Raw genomic sequence first — 17,217 nt, 5'->3', positions numbered from 1 at the left:
CCTTTAACCAATTTGAATATTATTAATTTATTTTTTAATATGTTTTATTTGTATTCTATAAATAAACATTTCAGGTATATTGTATTAATAGTTTTCTAATTTATTGTATGAAAATAAATTGGTCAGGCTTTTTTAATTTCATTTTATGTTTTTCGCAAAATTAAAGGCATTTCTCTTTTTTGATGTTTAAGTTGTGCTGCTTATACATTATTTCCATTCATGTTTTTATTTGGTATCATTTATTGACTTTATTTTTTTTAATGAATGCTGTTTTTTAACTGCTTTTACAAATGTAATATTTTTCCTCGGATCTTCAGTACAGACAACTAAAAACAGACTGAGTTTGTAAAACCACTGCATGTCCTGAAAAAGGGGTCGTGTATGGAGGTCAGCTGCTGTTTTATTAATAATCAGCTGGACATCAGCTGTTTGTCAGCAGGACATTTTTATTCCTCTCTGGTGTGAAAAGTTTCCCTGCAGACAATCAAGTCTCCTTCACCCTCTACCTCTGTTGCTCTTCCTCCAGATTACATACATATTTCTTACATACAGCACTGTTGTTGAAGGAAAGCTCATTTCCACCTTTAAAATTTATAATAAGAATTTAAAGAAAAATTGTCAAGGAAAACCAAGTTGGAATTTCAAGTTATATCATTATTTTAACTTACAAACTATTTAGAAATTTCCATTTTTTTCTCAGTCCAAATTTTGAGATACCCAAAACTGACTTATGGACAATAAAAGAAGAAAAAAAAGTCTTCAGTTCCTGAAACAAGCTTCCATAACTTCTAACTTCCAACTTTTTTCTTTTGTTTTGTTTTTTTTTTAGGCTAAAATAACTTTTTTTTAAATCCATGAATAGACTGAAAATATTCTAAAATTTCAGTGTCTAACAGTCAAAGTCTAACATCTGTTTCTGTTGAAGATATTTTGTGCCAGAAAAACAAAACAAAAAACCCCCTAAACAAATGAATAATTAACTAAAATGGGCGACCGTGGCTCAGGGGGTTGGGAAGCGCATCTGTAACCGGAAGGTTCGATTCCTGGGCTCTCTGTCCTGGTCGTTGTGTCCTTGGGCAAGACATTTTACCCTACCGCCTACTGGTGTTGGCCAGAGGGGCCGATGGCGCGATATGGCAGCCTCGCTTCTGTCAGTCTGCCCTAGGGCAGCTGTGGCTACAACTGTAGCTTGCCTCCACCAGTTTGTGAATGTGAGAGTGAATGAATAGTGGCATTGTAAAGCGCTTTGGGTGCCTTGAAAAGTGCTATATAAATCCAATTCATTATTATTATTATTAATAAAATCTGTTTAGCATCAACACACTTAGAAGAAGAATTTCAAGGTCAAGGGCAGCGTTCTGAGTGCAAAAGTGAGAGACACAACACAGCTCTACATCCAGGATCTCCACCGTGGATATGAGTGAAGGACCCTGGATCCTGAAACATATTGCCCAATGTTCCAACGCGACCACAACGAAGAAACTTCAAGCCCAGAGGAGAAACAATGTTTGTGAAACCTCTTACAGGAATAGTTCTTGTTCTCCCTCCAGATGTCAGGTGTTGAACTGTAAGTGTGGTGGCTGTAATCATGCCAGGCGGGGAGTTTTCTGATATCAAAAGTAACATCAGTTTAAGAATGTTGTTTTAGATTTCTTAGATGTTAAATATGTTATTTTTAACTCACAACCACCTTAAAATCAGTGTAGTATGTAACAGGAAAGATGTCATCAGTAAACAGGAAGTCAGTTAAAGAATTGAGGACAAGGCTTGTGCAATGGTGATCTAAGCTAGTTAGCACTGTGATTTTGTACAGATTTGTTTTATTTTTTTGTGCATATGGATCATTTATTTTGAAGAAAGATTTTCTGCAAAATTAATGATAAAAACAATATCCTATGATTTATGCTAGCACTCAATCACTGAGTCACACATATTAAATGTGAAAGCAATTCATCACAGCAAGAGATGTTAGAATCAAAATTTCATATTTATATTTGAGTTAGAAAGGGAATTAATGTAGGTTTTTCAATTGTTATAACTATACATGGTGAACCAGTAGAAGTGATTATTCCTTGTACTGTATGTTGCAGTTTCACCTTTCCCAGGGTCATTAAACCTGTGAACCAAAAATCCTGCCATCAGAGTCTTCACGGAGGCTAAACTGTAGGCAGATTTTAGCTGACTGCCCAATCATAGCAGAGGCAGTACAGAAACATTCACCAGCTTGCCATATCAGGTAACCTAAACCATCCCCTTACCGTCAACTCCCAGCTTTGTGTTTTTAATAAATCTGTTGAGGCTTGAATTCCTTTTTTCAGTGTCTATGTTGGAGGTGAGCCATGACACAGTTCAAACTAGTGATGCAACTTTGGACAGACAATATTTTCACTCACTGTGAAGATCACCCCGAATATAAACTATAATTTAAATTCAGAGCATATGGTTGATATTGTAAAAGATTGAAATATTAAAAAAATATGAAAACATGAGAAGATAGACATATACCTCTCAAAATAAATTGGACTGGCACTTTGCTGATAGCATCAATGGTGGTTATTATTGTCTCTGTGCCATTGGTTTGAGTGAGTGTTCGCTCTGGGGAAGTCCTCCATCCTCAGCTGTACACTGTGTGCACAATTATTAGGCAAGTTGTATTTTTGAGGATTAATTTTATTATTGAACAACTACAGTGCTCTCAGTCAATCCAAAATGTTAATGAACCTAAACCTGAATGTTTAAGAAAGTCATAAACATTTCTGGCATGTCAAAAAAAAAAAAAAAAAAAAAAAAAATCAGTGACCAATATAGCCACCCTTCTTTTCAATAACTGTCACAAGCCTTCCATTCATCTGTCAGTGTCTTGATCTGTTGATGATCAACTTTTTGTGCAGCAGCAAACACAGCCTCCCAAACACTGTTCAGAGTGGTGTACCGTTTTCCTTCACTGTAAATATCCCATTTAAGCAGGGTCCACAGGTTCTCAATAGGATTTAGATCAGGTGAGGAAGGGGGCCATGTCGTTATTTTTTTTTCATCCTTAAGGCCTTTACTGGCTAGCCATGCAGTGGAGTACTTTGATGCATGTGATGGAGCATTATCCTGCATAAAAATCATGATCTTGAATGTTCTTCTTCTTCTTGAAAGATTTTCCTGTACCACTGCTTGAAGAAAGTGTCTTCTAAAAACTGGCAGCAGGTTTCAGAGTTGATTTTGTGGCCATCTTCAACCCCAAAAGGTCCAACTAGTTCATCTTTACTAACACCAGCCCATACCAGTACTCCACCTCTACCTTGCTGGCGTCTGAGTCCAAGTGGAGCTCTATGTCCGTTACTGATACAGCCACAGGCCCATCCATCTGGTCCATCAAGAGTCACTCTCATCTCATCAGTCCATAAAACCTTTGAAAAATCTGTCTTCAGATATTTCTTGTCCCAGTCTTGACAATTCAACTTGTGCGTTTTGTTCAGAGGTGGCCGGGTTTCAGCCTACCTTACCTTGGCCATGTCTCTAAGCACTGAAAACCTTGTACTTCTGGACACTCCGAGTAGGTTGCAGTTCTGGAATATGGCAGCACTGGAGGATAATCGGTTCCTGGTAGCTTCACATTTGATTCTTCTGAGTTAATTTGCGTCTTTTTTTCTCAATACGTTTCTTGTGACCCTGTTCACTATTTGCAACAAAACGTTTGATGGTTTTGTGGTCACACCCAAATATCTTAGCAATTTCAAGAGTGCTGCATCCCTCTGAAAGACTTTTTACAATTTTTGACTTTTCAGAGTCCTTTAAATCTCTTTTTTTGTCCCATTTTGCCTGAGGAAGAGACGCTGCATAAAAAGAATGGCACCCCTGCTCTATATAAAGGTGTGCAACCTCCTATCCTGGAGGGCCGGTGTCCTGAAACTTTTAAATGGGTCCCTGTTGCAGCACACCTGAATACAATTAGTAGGTCATTAGCAAGACTTGAGTGCACGCTGAGGTGGCAATTCAGCCATTTGATTTGTGTTACAGCAGCTCATGATTTAATGAACATCATAGAATAAAATACTTTTAAGAGTATATTTTTCCAAACACTTTCATTTACTTAAATTTGCTTGAGTAGAGTTGGGGGTTGTCACCTCAGCATGCAGTCAAGTTCTGTACTCTTGCTAATGACCTACTAATTTTATTCAGGTGTGTTGCGGCAGGGTAAAAGTTAAAGTTTCAGGACACCAGCCCTCCAGGGCTGGAGTTTGACACCCCTGATATATGGCGTGTCCAAATTCAGGGTCTGCATCCTTCAAAGCCGCATTTGAAGGCCGAATACGTCACAGCAACATGACGAAGGCTGTCCAAATTCAAAGGCTGCTCCAAATGCGGCCGAAAAACCGTCCTTCATTTCCCCGAATTTTAAGGATGGGTCAGCTATATCATTCGTGGCCCAACATATCCCAGAATTCATAGTGCGGCGGTGGGTGTGGATATTTTTTTCAAAAAAAAAAAAAAAAAAACGGCGGATGGCTGAAGCAGGGCAGCCGAAGAGTAAACATTTAAAAGTAAGTACTGAATATTATGTCACTTATTTATGTGCGAATGTTTAATAATGAAGAACATTAAAACATTACTGTTGGCCACATGTCGGCAGAGTTATGTGACATTAGTGATGTTTGTACTTTCAGCGGTAACCTTGTTTTAAAGCCTTTACTTTAAAATATACGCCGTTCAATAGTCGACCTTAATCCTACAGAGAATGTGATAATTTTATGGATAAGTAAAGTCAGTCATATATCCACAAACACAACAAGCTGAAAGTCAGTGATTCTGCTCGGTTGGCAGTCCTGAATATCACGGCAAAAGCAGGATTCAAAGCACTGTTAATGTTAGCTATGTTATATTGCTGCCTCTGTTCGGTGGTGTTGAGCCAAACGGACTTTAACGTGTGTATGAACGAGCTGACGGTTCACTCATTAAGCTGAAAGAAAGATGCTTTAATCACAGCAGTCACACATGTGTCCACTGTGCCATCTGGGACCTCTTCTTGTTTAGCACTCGTAATAACACAAACACTAAATTCAAGGTTCTTTATTTGTCACGTGCATAGTTATACAAGTATAACACACAGTGAAATGTAGCCTGACACGCTCCTTGACATGTGCAAAAATTGTGTGTGTGGGGGGGGGGGGGGGGGGGGGGGGTAGAGGAAGAAGATATCTATATATCTCTGTCATATACACACACACACACACACACACACACACACACACACACACACACACGCACAGTGACTGGTATATACATTGGGTGACTGGTATATACATTGGGTGACTGGTATATACATTGGGTAAATCCTCCTTCTCTTGTGCTGTTTTGTAGCAGTGTATACACCTGAGACTATCACCTGTCTGTCTGACCTGCACTCTCTCTCCTTTTCTTTCTCTCTGATTGTGTAATAAAAGTATGAACATGTATTTATAAGTTACACTGTTTGAATCCTGCAGCTTATCACACATTTGATTTCCAAATGTGACAACTGCAAGTGTCCAGAGTGAGGACAGACTGAGGGACCCACTGCTGCACATCATCTGTGAGGCTTTGCACCCCTGATGATCCACCAGGACAAACTCAGCAGTGTGTGAGGAAGAGGAGGAGGAAGAGCCAGCAGCAGCTGACAGATGGAGAGAATAGACAGACTGTTCCCCGTTTGTGAAGGACTGCTAGGAAAGTTTAACATAACTAATTGTCTGTCCTGAATCAGTCTTATTAGGAATAGTTAAAATAATGTTATCGTTCAAGTATTTTCAATGTGGGAGAAAGTACTCAGGGTCTTCAAGTTACACACTATGAAAGGCAAAGTATGTATCAGCAGCAGAATGGACCTAAAAATAAATGTTTGTTTCAGTTCTATGAAGCTTTGAGTATTTTGGATTAGTAGTACTGCTGTGTTTGTTGCATCATATTGCTGTAATTGTTTATATGTTTTATGTATTTTGAGGTAAGTTGATCTATACTGTTACATCATATTCTATAAGGATGTTATGTGTTTGTATACTTTCTGCCCAGTTTGACCCATTTAGCAGAAGTCAGCCTGTTTAAGGCCCTGATATCTATTCTGTATGACTTAACACTAGAATTACTGAGCCTTTTCTCCCCTGGTGCAAGTCCCTACTACTAGATTTACTAGCCCTGCGCAAATTCCACTGGCACTGCGTTGTCTTTACAGTCCCTGGCACAGCAGCTGCAGCAGCTTCAGCAGCCTGCCTCTGTGCTAATATTTCCTTGTGCTACATGAATCGGCAACGAAGCTCCAGGGGTCCGTTCTTCATACCTCGCTTACTACATCCAAGATCAAATGACACATCCAAGATCAAATCATCGCGCCAACTTTGAGCTCGCTATTCCAGTTCTCCGAACACACCTGTTGTTGACGATTAGTATAGCTGGACGAAGTAATGTGAGATCACTGGGTGGCTTAACAGGGGCTACGCATCGATAGTAGAAACATTGATCGGCAACCCTTTGATTGGTCGGCGAAAATGTCGAAGGAGCGCGCTCAGTATTTTTCGGCAGCAGAGCAAGAACTCTTGATTGAGGGATTTCAGGAGTTTCAGAGTTTAATTAAAACGCAAGGAACACTGCAAAGGCTGCAAAAGCAAGGAGAGAGGGCTGGCAGAAAGTTGCTGACAAATTAAACTCATAAGTAATTTAATAATAATAATAATAATAATAATGGATTGGATTTATATAGCGCTTTTCAAGGCACCCAAAGTGCTTTACAATGCCACTATTCATTCACTCTCACATTCACACACTGGTGGAAGCAGCTACGGTTGTAGCCACAGCTGCCCTGGGGCAGACTGACAGAAGCGAGGCTGCCATATCGCGCCATCGGCCCCTCTGGCCAACACCAGTAGGCGGTAGAGTAAATTTATTATATCATATTATATTATATCACATTATATCCTCTTTCACATTAGAGCCACAACAGGACCCACTAGAACATGGGAACAAGTAAAAGTGAAATATAAGAATATTCTACAGAATGGTAATATTTATCACATATTGCTTTTAGTCTCTTGAAAAGAGACCCTGAAATAATCTGTTTGTTTGTTTATAACAGCAATCAAGAAAAGGGCAGAGCAGAAAAAGACAGGTGGTGGTCCTGCACCCCCTCGTCAACAAGTTGGTTAAGTAAATAATACCCTCACGGGAAAATCGATATCTCTCCATGAGCACACTGTCGCGCTGAGCTAAAGGATCCTGTCTATCCCGCAATATACGCTGAATTCTGAAAACTCTCCTTATCAATCTTGCACCTTCCGCAATGGGTGGCTCGCGTATACGGACAGGACATGGCTGCGACAGACTTCCCAGATCCACCTTCGCTTTTATAGCCGTGGTCTCTCATCTTGATTACATGAAGTAATTTACTATTACTACTCTAAAATATGAATTACATCTGAAATAATCAAATACATGAAATAGAATGATTAATAGTACATTTCCCTTTTTTTAGGAAATGACCTGTATGTACAGTATCTGTATGAAATCAATAAAAGAATCAAGTACTGCATTATCTTTAGTTACATTGATAATATTTATTTATGGAAAAACAGTCCACCACCCTGGACTGGCAGACCGGGGTGGTGGTCCCCATCTTTAAGAGGGTGTGTTCCAACTACAGGGGGATCACACTCTTCAGCCTCCCTGGGAAAGTCTATGCCAGGGTGCTGGAAAGGAGAGTTCGTCCGCTAGTCGAACCTCGGATACAGGAGGAACAATGTGGTTTTCGTCCTGGTCGCGGAACACTGGACCAGCTCTTTATCCTCTCCAGGATACTTGAGGGTGCATGAGAGTTTGCCCAACCAGTCTACATGTGTTTTGTGGACTTGGAGAAGGCATTCGACCGTGTCCCTCGGGGTGTCCTGTGGGAGGTGTTGCGGGAGTATGGGGTGTCTGGCCCATTGCTACGGGCTATTCGATCCCTATACAACCGTTGCAAGAGCTTGGTTCGCATTGCCGGCAATAAGTCGGACTCGTTCCCGGTGGGTGATGGGCTCCGCCAGGGCTGCCCTTTGTCTCCGGTTCTGTTCATAATTTTTATGGACAGGATTTCTAGGCGCAGCCAAGTGGCGGAGGGCTTTCGCTTTGGTGGCTTTAGAATCTCATCTCTGATTTTTGCGGATGATGTGGTTCTGTTGGCTTCATCGGGTGAGGGCCTCCAGCTCGCACTGGAACGGTTCGCAGCCGAGTGTGAAGCAGCGGGAATGAGGATCAGCACCTCCAAATCTGAGGCCATGGTTCTCAGCCGGAAAAGGGTGGAGTGCCCACTCCGGGTCGGGGATGAGTTCCCACCCCAAGTGGAGGAGTTCAAGTATCTCGGGGTCTTGTTCGCGAGTGATGGGAGAAGGGAGCCGGAGATCGACAGACGGATTGGGGCTGCAGCTGCAGTAATGCAGACGCTGCACCGGTCCGTCGTGGTGAAGAGGGAGCTGAGTGTAAAAGCGAAGCTCTCAATTTACCGGTCGATCTACGTCCCTACCCTCACCTATGGCCACGAGCTGTGGGTAGTGACCGAAAGAACGAGATCGCGGATACAAGCGGCAGAAATGAGCTTCCTCCGAAGGGTGGCTGGCCTCTCCCTTAGAGATAGGGTGAGAAGTTCGGCCATCCAGTAGGGGCTCAGAGTAGAGCAGCTGCTGCTCCACATCGAAAGGAGCCAGCTGAGGTGGTTCGGGCATCTGACAAGGATGCCCCCTGGGCGCCTCCTGGGTGAGGTGTTCCAGGCATGTCCCACCGGGAGGAGGCCCCGGGGCAGACCCAGGACACGCTGGAGAGATTATATCTCTCGGCTGGCCTGGGAACGCCTTGGTGTTCCCCCGGATAAGCTGGAGGAGGTGGCTGGGGAGAGGGAGGTCTGGGCCTCTTTGCTTAGGCTGCTGCCCCTGCGACCCGGTCTCGGATAAAGCGGGTGAAGATGGATGGATGGACAGTGGTAAAATATCACTGTTGCTTTCGTATAAATGAAGCGGACATACCTGAGTTCCCGCAATCTAATCCTGTTTACATAAAGTAAGCCTGCTCCCAAGCAGGTTTATGCTTACGGATCTGTTGCTATGACAGCAAGTCCCGGATGAGCTTCGGAGAACCGAACGATCCAAGATCACGCGAAATCGTCAACAATCAAATCCAGCTAACTTACTTAGCGAGGTACAAAGAACGGACCCCTGAGCTAGAAGACTCAGAAACCATCTTCTTTTGCCTGTCCACCCTGTACATGCCTTGTACAAAATGTAGGCATTCACCGTTGCCAGGTCCAGCATATTGTAGAAAACCGCTACTGGCCACCTGCGTGTTGCTGCTCTTAGTTCACGCCGGACTTTATTCACCGTGCCCCGTAACGTCGTTTTGCACTGCAGCAGTCGGTGCGACAGTGACAGTGAAGTAAAGAAATTGTCTGTTGTGACGTTTCTCCCATTATCCAAAAACGGCTCCCTCAGTTTCATGACCACGTTCTCTGCCAGCCTCTCTCCCTTCTGACAACTGGGGTCTTTTCCCAAGTAAGGAGATGCACTGCAGACATATTTGGCGTCCAAATCCGTGGCCATCCAGAACTTGGTCCCAAATTTGTCTGGCTTGGTTGCAATATACTGCGTGAATGGACAACGAACCTTGGTAGGGAACAGCTGTTCATTTATGGTCATGTGTTCTCCTGGAGTGAAACTCTTAGCACAGTTCTTGTTGAAGCGTGTCCAGATGTCGGAGATGGCCGCAAATTTATCTGTTTTCACTCGTTCTGCCCGCGTGTCCTTGTCATCAAATCGAAGGTGTTGCATAATTGAAATGAATCTCAGGGCATTGTCTATTTGATTACTAGCATCAGAAATCTTTCTGACCAGCAGTCCACAATGGCACCAACAGGACACATGATTGCTCTTACAAACAGGATTGAAATGAATGCCATTAGTTCATGAACTGACAAATTCCAGTCCGGCTTTGTTCTGTGGACTGTACACGTGGACGTGGTCTGCAGCATTCCCACGTCTAACAGGCAAAGGAAGCTTTGGAGCACACTTGTAATCTTACGCTGTCAGAAGATAAACAAATAGAGAATGGTCAATTTACATGAACCTCATTCTAAATGGGTTTATATAAATATCCTATGTAATATGGCAGTGACAAACCTTAGCAGACTCTGTGGGTCCAGCTTGCACAGTGAAGCACGAGCGATTTGCTACTGCACTGGGCATTCCAATGTCCTCCTCTACCCACACAGTGCCGTCTTTTGCCGTGTGGCTCTGGCTGGGCTTCCCAGTACCACAGGGCCTCTTCCGTGGAGGCATGTTGGGTTCTTGTTCCGTCTCCTTTACAGATTCTTCTGAGGAGGTATCAGTGGCCTGCTGGACAAATGAAACCTCTCCTCCATCAGAATCTGCCCCAGTAATTCTAGTAGGTGGTGAGTTGAGGGAAGTTATGCAAATTTGCGCAGGTTTAGTGAATCTAGTGTTAAAGCAGTTATGAAATGGTATGATTTTTTTCACCCAATAAAGGAATATTTCATGTATCGGTCTACTCTTCATTAGACTTGTAGTCAAGACCGCCTAATCCGAGATCAAGACAAGACCAAGACCAGAGGGTATCGAGACCAAGACAAGACCAAGTCGAGACGAGACCAAGACGAGACCAAGAGCAAGACTGAGACCGAGACAAAAAAAGTCTTTAAACTGCAGCCAGATGCTGCTTCGTTTACGGGTGTCAGGCATATTTATGAGTTTTTGCTTTCGCACAGCCCTCCTCACCGCTGTCTACTCTCACTCACTTACTGAGAGGACAGACGGATGCTCCACTTGACTGTCGCGTCTCTCACCCTCTCTGTTTTTCACATAATGATATTATCCTATATCCTCGCATGTGATTGGCCACAATATGGAGTGATTGGAGCATAACTGAGCCACTTTGTGAGAGCTGAGCAGCGAAAGGAAATTAAGTGAGGGTAGAAATGACTGAAAGATTATTATGGTCTGAGTTTTGTTCAATAAAAAAAAAAAAAAAAAAAAAGAATGACTTCATACACACACACACACACACACACACACACACACACACACACACACACACACGCACACACACCTTAAACTAGTTTTTTAATTAAGCAGCAAGGCAGAACAAAGTCGGGCCTGTATCAAGACACAGGGACTAAACCCCAATTCAACCAGGCCCAGAACTGATCCGGAATTAAAACAGGACTACAACAGTAACCAAGACAGAACCAGAATCAGAACTAGATTATAGTAGCACTAAAAATCATCATAGACCTGCACTACACTTATTTTTTAATTCTACCAAAGTACAATATTTAGATTGAGAAAAGTTTATATAATTATTTAGCCTTGTTGTGCAAACAAGCCTGCATAACTTAATAAATATAGAATTTGAAAAGTAACAAATGGTATCTAAAAAGAAACACTAGGTACGAGATACATGTTCTGATGAGTTCTGTCGTCATTCTCTCTCTGCCTCTCCCTCCCTCTCTCTGCCTCTCCCTCCCTCTCTCTGCCTCTCATCAAGCCAAACACCAACATCATCAAATATACAGTTGAAACCAGATATTGATGTACTCTTCAGATAAAAACACAAACACTTTTTTTAATTGTAACATCAAATCAGACTAAATGTTTATTTTTTTAGATTGATAAATATAAAAAAACATATTTATTAACTTTAAGAGTAAAGAGAGAAATTGTCTGTATTTCTTAATTGCAAATGGCACCAAATTGTATTCAAAATTGAGCCACACTTATGGAGCTCCACAATTCTTTTCCTGGTGTTTTGGTTGACATCTCTTGATTTTCCCATTTCAAAGAAACAGGCTCTGTGTTTTGCCTTATATGCATCCACAGGTGTGCCACCAATTTACTCACATGGACTCTACTAACCTATCAGAAGCTTCTTCAGCTCAGAATGGAATCGTCTGGAGTTTTCTTATTAATTAACAATAAACTTAGTGTATATGTACTCCTAAATTTGATGAAAGTGATTAAAATAGACAGCTCCCTCTTTTTATTCTGACATTTAACTAATTCAAAAGATATTTCAACATTTATGTATCTAAAACAAAAGTTTACTCTAAATTGATGTTTAACAGTAAAAAATTGTATTATGTTTTTCTCCCTAAAGTGTATGTAAATATCTGGTTTCAACTGTGAATATACTGCTGTGTATTGAAATTCCTCTTGTTTTGCATAGATATACTGAACAACATCCAAAGCATAATATATAAAATAACATCTGAGTTTTTTCTTTGAAAGAAGCTCCTTATGTCCATTGTTGTGTTCATCAGTACACAATTGAAACCGATTTAGAGAGTTTGTTTAGCCGTGGAGGGTAACAACTGAAAATATGAAATGTAAGCTAAGACTCTCTAAAAAAATCAGCATTGCTGTTTGGCTTTTTATTTATCCATTTGTTGATTCACTCGAAGAGCAAGTAATGCAACCAAGTGATCAGTTTGATATCAATCTTTTGTGATACACAGTCATATTTACATTATTAGTTCAGTACGAATGATTTGCTTTTGGTACCTGGTCAAACTTAAGCTCTCCTCTGTCTGCAGCAAACTCGCAGGCAGCAGCTTCTCCCCCCTCGCTCACATGGGTGCTGTGCTCAGTCGCCTAGTGCCCGAGTTCAGATCATACCAAAATTAGGGAGAATTTACGACGGTGCGCTCTGTGCTTCGTGCGTTGTTTTTGTTTTATACAGTTGTCAGTCAGGCATCTAACTAACAAATTACACTCCAAAAGACCCCATGCTTCTGAAAAAATGACCCGGGATTAAGCCCAGTAAGCACCCCCCCGCTCTGCTGATGGTTGACTCCAAATCTCCTGAACACTATGTCGATTTGAGAACGCAAGACCGAAACAGCGAGACCAAGACCGAGACCAAGACAAAAGTCCATCGAGACCAAGATAAGACCAAGACCACGTAAAAGTGGTCTCGAGACCGGTCTCGAGACCAAGACCGGTCTCGAGACCTCCAACTCTACTCTTCATTCTATCAGAAACTTTTTTTTTTTTTTTTACACATATGTAAGCATTGAGCCAAATTTAGTAATGCCAACATAATAAAAGACCAATATTTGTCTCTTATATATAATACATCTATATATACACTGTCAAAGATACTTGTCTTTGACTGAAAATTTAAGGTGATAGGTAATATAAATAACTGCAACTTGAATCTTTACTGAAGCTCGAGTTCACTGCTGTAATAACTAATAATGATTAATGTAATAATAACTTTAATATTGGCCATATTATATTTACATTACCAAAGTGAGATGACTTTAGTCTCATGAACAACGTTAGCTAATTCTTATTTACTAATTAATCTTGAAATGACTGTTCAGTACAGAAATGAAGCCCAAAAATCATGTTTTGCTGTCCTGTGGTCTCAGCCTCAGATACTTATCAAATCACACAAAGCTCATGTAGAAACATCCATCCATCCATCCATCCATCTTCATCCGCTTTGTCCGGGGCCGGGTCGCGGGGGCAGCAGCCTAAGCAAAGAGGCCCAGACCTCCCTCTCCCCAGCCACCTCCTCCAGTTTATCCGGGGGAATACCAAGGCGTTCCCAGGCCAGCCGAGAGATATAATCTCTCCAGCGTGTCCTGGGTCTGCCCCGGGGCCTCCTCCCGGTGGCACATGCCTGGAACACCTCACCCAGGAGGCGCCCAGGGGCGCCCATGTAGAAACAAACAAACAAATGAGCAAAATATGTTCTCCCTCATTTCTGTCAAACCAAGTTGTATGACACGTTTCCAGCGGTTAGTATCGCGGTTGCTAGGCAACCTGGGAAGCGCGACGGAGACTAGACCGTCCCATACAGACAAACTTGTCGTTTATTTTGCAAATCGAGCTCAACACTGCCCCTAGCGTCCTGGAGCACTTCCGTTGTGTTTTGGAATTTGCATGTGTTTTTGAGTTTGCAAGTGTTTTGGAATTTGTACGTGTTTTGGAATTTGTACGTGTTTTGGAATTTGCATGTGTTTTTTAGTTTGCAAGTGTTTTGGATTTTGCAAGTGTTTTGGAGTTTGTACGTGTTTTGGAATTTGCATGTGTTTTTTAGTTTGCAAGTGTTTTGGATTTTGTACGTGTTTTGGAATTTGCATGTGTTTTTTAGTTTGCAAGTGTTTTGGATTTTGCAAGTGTTTTGGAATTTGCATGTGTTTTTTAGTTTGCAAGTGTTTTGGAGTTTGTACGTGTTTTGGAATTTGCATGTGTTTTTTAGTTTGCAAGTGTTTTGGAATTTGTACGTGTTTTGGAATTTGCATGTGTTTTTTAGTTTGCAAGTGTTTTGGGTTTTGCAAGTGTTTTGGATTTTGTACGTGTTTTGGAGTTTGCATGTGTTCTTTAGTTTGCAAGTGTTTTGGAGTTTGCATGTGTTTTGGAATTTGCATGTGTTTTGGAGTTTGTACGTGCTTTGTCTCTAGGGGCCACCGTAGACCCTGGGTCAGTATAAGTATCATACAGTTTAAACGAAGCACTGAAACTTGCACATATTTATTATAGATGCACTGAAGCTAATCGAGATATTTGCTGTCAATCTGTGGCTGCGATTAAAAACTTTACTGAAAACTTTATTAACTAGTAACTTCATCAGTCATGACAGAAGCTAATATTTCTGTGCTAACATCGTTTAAACAGTAACAGCTTTACACAGTAACTTTAAGATAGCACCATAAAGACGGTAAAACACGTAATATCTACAAATGCATCTTAAAGCTGTTATATTAGCACTCTGTGTATTACTAAGTTAATATTACTTAGTTAATAATACATTAATATTACTGACACTCGCTGACTTTTAATAGTCATTCTATAAATGCTGTCCGTTTAAATGGTCTTACCTGTACACACTGCATATCCACCGGATTCCAGCCAGAGTGGATTCTGGAGTCTTCCACGCTCCTGTTAGTGATCCTCCATCTGGATGGATGAGAACAACCTTCTGAACAATCTAGCAGGAGATGGCCCATATCCATGGGACTGATTTGTGCTAATAACGCCCATTGTATGGACTGATAACAGCCGAAGCGGGTGAATAAAGTCACCCAATAGCTAGCTGTGCCATTACCCAGCATACATCACTCCCTCCGTAAATGCAATAAACGATACAAAAGTATCGTTCTACCTGTTTTTTAGGTAGTTGTTTACATTATACAATTTATTGTGTTCAGTATACGTCACTACAATGTGATTTAGAAAATGTCTAAATATACCGACAACAGGCACTTCCGCGGCAATCTCTTCAATCGGAGGACCCTTCACGTCAATTCCCGACGCGAGAGGGGTACCCTGCGCGTCCATAAGTGAATCAGAGGGAGCCTGACCATGTGTCACACGTTTGACGAGTTGGGAGTTAGAACGTGTTGTTCAGTACTATCAAACGATAAATGCGCTATTTTTTTTATTTGAAAAATAAAAAATTGAAAGCGAAAGTTTTTTTAAATTTTTATTTCAAAATAAATATGCAAAACACAGTGGGACTCAGTATGGTTCATTGGAGGCGCGTCATAGTACAAACCCCAACTCAGCCGGCCACGGCTTTATTTGTGGATGGAAGTCGCAACATTTAGTCAACAGAAAAGTCGTTTTTTCGCATGCATCAGAACAATGAAGAGGATTTGTGGATACACGCTTTGGAGTGACGAAGCTTTCACATGGTCGGACGTTGTTCTCAAAGGAGTTATTAGAAGCTGCCCCGCCACAGTAGCACGGAGGAACGCAACGCACACATCAGGAGCGGTAGGACACGCGGATTCACTCTGTGTATTATTGAATGTTTCCAACACAGCTTCTGTCACCCCTTGTCCATTAGGAACATTGATTTGGTTTGCATTGCGTACGTGCGCTTGACTTGACAAGCTGGAGGAAGCTGCTCTGATTTTGACAGCTTGTGAGGCTGTGGATCCTGCGCATTGGTTTGCACGGAAGAAAAGCATCACCTGTGATCCGTATTTCAGGCTGTGTGACATGTAATGCTGTGTTTGATGCATGTGAGAAAGTGACAATGAGTGAAATAAAAGAAGCCGATCATGAACTGGAAGAAAAAAAGATCTGCAAGACTGAGGGCTTAAAGCACTTGCTCATAAAATGGAAACTTTACAGAAAGAGCGAAAATATCTCGTTAACACGTGATATTAAAGAATTTGAGTAAAACTATGGCAATGCAAAAGCTGTGCAGCTGAACTTGGAAAAACGTAGTTAATTATGTATTCGTTTTATTTATTCCTAAAGATGCATAAGACACTAATATTGACTGGTTTGGATGCATAACAAAATGTAATGATGAATTTGTTGAAGATGTAAAAAAGTGGCTTCTTGAAACTGGAAGACCTTTTATGGAAAAAGGCAATGAAGCTGAGAATATGCCTACTGCTGCTACTTCAGATGTGCCTGTTTCTGCTAAGACTGTTTCATCAACGGAGATGGTTACTTTCAGAAACGCTCAACATAACATCTCAAAATCCCCAAAGTAGTTTGAATTAACAAGACAAAATACAACCAGGTGACAGCGTTTCAAACATAGGAAGGGAGAGTATTAGAGGAATTGACATGGAAATAAATGTGCCTTCTCAAGTTTCTAGTCATGAAGAATGTAACATCTTATCTGTCATGAGTAAGCAAAATGAATTCACTTCTTTATTAATCCAACAGCACGGTCGTTCTTCATTACCTAAAGGAGATCCCAGTTTTTGGAGATCCACTCCAGTATCAGACTTTTGTTAAATCATTTGAACACAACATTGAAAGCAGAAATAAAAACCATGGAGATTGGCCTTATTATTTGAAATGATACACAAAAGGACAACCAACAGAACTTGTGAGGAGTTGCCTACACATGACTTCAGAAGCAAGATTCAGAAAGGCAAAGTCTTTATTACAGCAGCATTTTAGCAACGAACATAAACTTGCCATGGCATACATGAACAAAGCTCTTTATTGATCTTCAATAAAAGCAGAGGACACGAAAGCTCTTCAAACCTAGACACTTTCTCAGAGGTTGTTGTAACACTATAGAAGATATCAGTTATATGCAGGAGCTTGACATGCCTGCCAACATGCTAGCCATAACAAAGAAGCTGTCCATGACTCAGGCGTTTGTAGTTCCATTCTGTCTTTAACTTGGGCCTCCTTTTTGAGCAAGTTTCTCAAACCTTCAGCTTCAGCACAGTTGCCATAG

This window comes from Rhamphochromis sp. 'chilingali', assembly GCF_963969265.1.
Source record: "Rhamphochromis sp. 'chilingali' genome assembly, chromosome: 3".
NCBI classification, from domain to species: domain Eukaryota; kingdom Metazoa; phylum Chordata; class Actinopteri; order Cichliformes; family Cichlidae; genus Rhamphochromis; species Rhamphochromis sp. 'chilingali'.
This window is presented reverse-complemented; position numbering follows the sequence as displayed.